The sequence below is a fragment of the Rhea americana genome, unplaced genomic scaffold (genome assembly GCF_003343005.1).
Source record: "Rhea americana isolate MKP2758 unplaced genomic scaffold, rheAme1 scaffold_34, whole genome shotgun sequence".
NCBI lineage: Eukaryota > Metazoa > Chordata > Aves > Rheiformes > Rheidae > Rhea > Rhea americana.
Window position 1 is genome coordinate 2,478,313 of NW_028186468.1, and position 6,000 is coordinate 2,484,312.

Here is a 6,000-nt window from a genome sequence, read left to right on the forward strand (position 1 = left end):
CCCTTGATACGCAAAGTTCTAATTAATATACAACAGATGGTAAAATTGCTTTTGGTTTTAATTTGTTTCATCTTTTTTTTTTTTTTAATCTGGTTTTATTAACACCTACAGAAAACAGCATCTGACAGATCCCCTAATGTGCCTTTAGATTTCAGCTTTTTTTTAACAAACCAACCCTGAAATTAAATGGGTAATTTCAGTAGAACACAAAAGGTTTTCAAAATGCATATAATCCCTATAATTATTTAATGGAGTTTTTTTAAGCTTTATTTAACTGCAATAAATTATTACAAGCTAGCTGCTAAACAGCAGTAGACTACTCTAGTTTAGTGCATTTCAAATAAGGCAGATCTGCACTATGATCTGCTAATAGATGCTAAGTATTCTTTAGCAGAAGGTCACTCTGTGAAGCAGATGTTGCTTCATGGATATTTAACAGACTGAATCACATCTGATTACAACGTCAGAAGACTCATATACTTAACGACCGTCACATCCATTAGAACACACACAGAACAGATTTTCCAATTTCACTCTATGCAGTATAACTACGTTTTGGAGTAAGTCACAAATGATCAGAGAGTCAGGCCATCAAAACAGTAGTGGAAATATTTTGAGACTTGACTAAAGCATGTAACACCCACACAGCTTTAAACCAAAACCTCAGAACAACAAAACCCCCAACCAAATACTTCCAGCAAGGGTAGGTTTTAACAATTTTTTCTGCAAATTCAATAGCTAGGAAGTCAGAAGACAAACCTTGCCAACAACATAAGCAGAACACAAAACAAAAAACCCTCAAGACACTTTGTTTCTAATGATTTAGAGATGACTGATGACACTTAAAAACGTAACACTTTAAACTAAAGAGTGACAGATCCAATCTGCTCATGGCTGACCAGGGTTCTGGCCTGAGTATCTACCAAATTCCACTCTCAGACTATCTGTAATTCAAGTTGCAATCTATTTTCTGAAGTAACGTAGTAGAACATGCTTAGCAATAAAATGCAAGTCTTAAGCAGAGCAGAAGATAGAGGGCTTGCACTTGGCTCATGGTGTAGATGCTTTCATGTAGTTCTTAAATTAGTTGCTTGATCTTCATAAACGACTCCCTGTTCGGAACTGGTTGAAACTGTGAACCATTTCAAAACCAGTAGCACAGTGGTACAGAGAACACACGGAAAAGTACAGATGCTGCCAATAACCTGAGAAATTACTCACTGTTATTTTTATAAGTCACCGATAAGTTGTGAATGCAAGAAAACTTGAAACTGTTAAGGAACAGATACGCTAAACTTTGACAGAAAACAAAGCCTTATCTTTTTGGAATCATTTCTTTATAGAGAACCTTGCTCGCCAGATTTTTGGCGTGGTTGGTGTAACTTTTGTCACAAAAGACAGCAATGCCCAATCTGGCACTGAAACAGTGGCAGCRTTTAAATAGTCCATAACGTTTTCACCAAGTTAAAAGCACAAACAACAACAACAACAAAAAAACCCAAACAAAAYCCTAAAACATTCATGAAAAAATATCATTCGGGGAGGAAACAACTGATCAGCTTTGTCTTTACCAACACCAATGTGTGTCACTGCATATAATTAGAATCACTATCAGGGGCTTTAAGGCAAATTTTAAAAAGCCAGCTACAGGATAATTCAACAGGCTAATACTAGCAAAGTGTTTTTTTTTTTTTTTTTTTCATGGCTACTTAAAATTTTATCTGAGTTAAATTAAGGCTATTTTTCAGCTGGTGCAGAATTAACTGTGGCCCTATATTATATATAAAAATATATACTGTGCATATGTGTCTATATATACACATGTGCGTGTAAAAATTACTACTTACATTACAGGAAAAATTTACAAGCAAAATTAAGTCCTATTTATTTATTTATTTATCTTTAATGAGATAAATGAATCAATTAAAATTGTCTTAGGGACCTGATCTTCCTTTCTGTGTTGCTCCCTTTTTGACTGTCTGACCTGCCTAGCCCTGATGAATGGCGTTGCTTTGATCACCTCTGCAGTTCCTATAATCTACAACGTGATTCTGCCATCTCTCTTCTTAATCTCTCAACTCATTTGAAATCTCAGTTGCCAATAAATCTTCTAATTTCTGTCTTGTTACAATTTCAGTACAAATATACCCTCCCTTCAGTACATTCTCTCTTAGAAGCAATCTTGAGCAGCAAAAGTAACACTGTTTGCTTGCCCGCAAGCAGGTCTGAGCAAGGGGACCACCATGCCACCCAGGCCTGCAGACTTGTCCCAGGCAGACGATGGACCATCGCACACACTTGAGCAAGTGGCATGGTAAAGGATCAGTGAAGGATGCTTATGAACTCCCAAAATAAACACAGAGCTATAGTGAGTACATGGGTAACACGCTAGAGGAAGGAGACTGTRTTCTTCACACCATTGCCCAGCTACTCTTGTCCATCATTTTGGATTCAGATTATTGCCCCACATATTTGCTATCAACCTGCAAAGCCCTTCTGCCCTACCACATATAAACATTACTGACGCTAAAACTATAGAAYAACATATAAAATAAATTAAAGGTCAGGGGATGAGCTTATGACTGTAAGGTGTGTGGTAAAAGAGAAGTAGAAGAGGATGACAAATACAACTTTATAAAGTTTGTATAACAAGATCCGCTCACCTCTCTCCAGAACATGCTGCCAGGTGCCATTCTTTAGTGTCCAAATGCAGCTTAAATTGACAGCAAAACTACAGCCTACACAAAATCAGAAATGCCTGAAAATACTGGAATAATTCATATCTTTTTCTAACTGTGTAAGAAGAGTTACAGGTAGATATGAATGTTGGCATAGTAACTGGATCCAATCAAGTCTAGCAAGATTAGATTTTCTATAAAGCAATTGAGCTAAAACCTGTGGTCCTCTAAATTTCTTCATCCCTATACCATCACTCTGAATGAGACACTGCTAATGGCTGCTCTTTCAATCTTTCCTTCAGCTCACCTGATTTTCTTAATTCACAGGTCTTTTGATTGCCAAGCAATTTCTAAAAGAAACTTCAATCTTACACCACTGATTTGTGAGGAAGATATAATCATCACAACAGTCATGTTTTGGAGGCTATATTTAAGCCTGAGTTTGATTCACTTTCTTTACTCCTCTCTTAAGGAGTTAATAGCTAAAGAACTGCTTTCAGATTCTTTTTTTAACAACTTCCATAGAAAATTACCACAATCCTGTGTAATAACTAAGCTTCTCAACATTACTGTGATATTATGAAATTAAATCTCATTTCATCTGTAGGGAAACTGAAACACTGATGTTAAGCATTTCACATAAGTTGCAGGAGAAATCAGTGTCACAGGCAGAAAAGCACTGTATCCTTGATTTCATAAATAAGGACTTAACAAAGACAGAAGGCGTTTCAGTGATTCCTGGACCATGACACCAATACATCTTTCATGGGCTCAGCAGCTACTCCTGCGCTGGTGAAGATAGTTGTGCACGTACCACAACAGCCAGAAGAAAGATCCCGTAACTCCTCCTGCCGTGCCGGCAATCAGCTCTTGGGGGAACGTGAATCCCCAAATGAATCAGTTCTTCCTCCCTTGGWTACTGAAGCAATCAACAGTGCTAGAACTTGCTCAGGGCCCCAACTGCACACTATTTATTATTATCACAAGCTTCCTTCCCATGCATTCCAGTTGTCCTGTTACAACAACCACCGCCACCTTTCTGAGGCCCTTTGCTGTGTAAGTCAGCATCAGATAATTAAACATGTCAACACAGRTACAGAACTTGAAAATACCATAAGAAATTGGGTAGAGAGCTGTCTTACTATAGTTTTACTAGTTTTTCACAGCATATTTAAATTGTTATTTACCCTAGGGAATGATTGTGAAGCAATGCAGCCATTCYAATTGTAGAGGTAAATTATATGCATGCTGTAGCCTTTCACAAAACCTTTTTCTCTTTTCTTTTTCAAAAACTAATTTACATTTAATTAATTTTATCATTTAACTGTTACTGAATTTGAATAGCATATGAAAGAACACAGAAAAATGCCTACGCGAGAGTAAAAGGTGAGGGGATAGGCAGAGACATTTACAATAACAACTGCAGTTTCGGAGAGAGGGGTTAATTCAAAAGGAGAAAAGATGACCGAGGGTCCAGGAAGAAAAGTAATTTGTTGCATTTTAAGTGATAGTTTTGCATAACAGACAGATCATTGCGGCCTATCAGCTAGCTACTCATCTAGGAAAAAGAGGCGATTTCCATTTGATAAGGATTAGTCTTTTATATAGCGTATAACTAACATTAAAGTTGAGTTTCCATGACAAACACAAAAGCAAAGACTTCCATTAGGATATAAACATTTTTAAATGGGAATACAACCTATTCGAGTATCTATGTCTGTGAGAGTCTTAATTCTTTCTAATCGGGTTTCTCCTTTCTTTCCTCAATCTTTAGAAGAGCTCCTTCCAAGCAGGTGCTTGGAGTAGACTGAACATCTTAGAAGAATGATAACAAAAAAGATAACCCTTCATTTCCAGGTCACTGGTCTGAATCCTGCCCCTTGTTGCTAGCGATCAAAAGTAATTTCCACAAGAGCTGGTTTGATTTCATGATTAAGTAACTCTGATGGACTCAAAACTTTACTTAACTGACACAAGGACACATCCCTGAAAGTATTGTGAGCACTTTCTGAAGTACTGAAGGGGGATCTAACTTGAAAATCTCGGCAAAGAGAACACAGTGGGTCTTACGGCTTAATTATTCCTCGAGGTCCCCAAGGCAGCGAAGTCCCTGCTTCCCGTGGGCTAGGAGCRGCTACTGCACTGCTACGGCCAGGGCTTCCTAAAGTAAAACTGTTCACTCTGCAAGTGGGAGCATCTTCCATGAGATGCTGTATTTAATGAAAGCAAAAATAAAATTTAGAGTTTTAAACTCCCTATTTAAACRTTCATTTGTTCGTAGGAAGGCCTTTGAATGAGCCATTTTTCCCCTGAATGRGCCGTTGCCTCTGTGTACTTCTGCCAGGGGGTTTAAGACTGTTTCTTTCATTTTCTGGTCATTTACTACAAGCTATAGTGGCAATACAAGATAACKTGCAGTATGTGCTTATTTTGTGGTAAACAAACACTTTTTAATTTTATCAATACGCAAATTGGCTTTGCCCTGCCAACTGCTTTMAGGACCTGAACCCTATGCTCCGACCAAGGAAGCAGGTGACACTGTGGCTACCACTGTGGGAGAGCCCCTTCACTCCCTTTTGCTCTCAGCCTGCACTATCTTTTTCTGCTTACTTTACAGTTAATGGATATACTGAAGAAAAGAAAATTAACCGCTGCTGTTGCTCACTTTTTCTTGATGTACTTGCTTCTGTTTGGTGCTTCTATGTGGTGACAAAAATGTAGAGAAGCGACAAGGACACTTTGATCAAGTTATGCATCTTTAGCTTGTGTATGAGTGTATATACTATTATAATATAAAATGGGAAAAAATCATACAAGCAGCTTGATCAAAGTGGGCCAATGTTTGTCTCCTCATCAGTGCACTGCCTGCAGGGTCTGACAACCTGTCAAACTACCCAGGAATGAGCAACTACCAGTGAATTTAACTGCAGGATATGCTCTGAAAGATTGCACTGCCTTATTTGTGTGTCCTAAGTTTGGTAGGAATTATAAAGGAAACTTGAACTTTGTTATTCACATTACACATTTTGCTTTAAATCTAACCATTATTTTATTATGTGAAGAAAAAAGAAAGAATTCCATCCTCTAAAAGGAAAGAGGGACTTCTTTGGTTGTGGAGAAACTCAAGAGGATCTCACGGTACACATGTGGTAAGTATCTGACTAAGATCTTCCAGACTGTGAGAGGAGAGGAGCAGCAGGAGTTCCCTGGAGGGGGTAGGATAGTCCCTAACATGTAACACTGGTATTTTAAACCACAAAGAACATGTTGATAATTTCCTGTATCATATGATATAAGGAAGTAGTCCTTTTTGGATTAAATA

The 6,000-nt window shown here is 37.9% G+C and overlaps 1 protein-coding gene across 5 annotated transcripts in view; it reads right to left on the reverse strand.

Annotated features, from left to right (window-relative positions):
• TENM3 (teneurin transmembrane protein 3) overlaps window positions 1-6,000 on the reverse strand; it is a 465,114-nt gene that overhangs the window by 136,171 nt on the left and 322,943 nt on the right. The window lies entirely within an intron of this gene.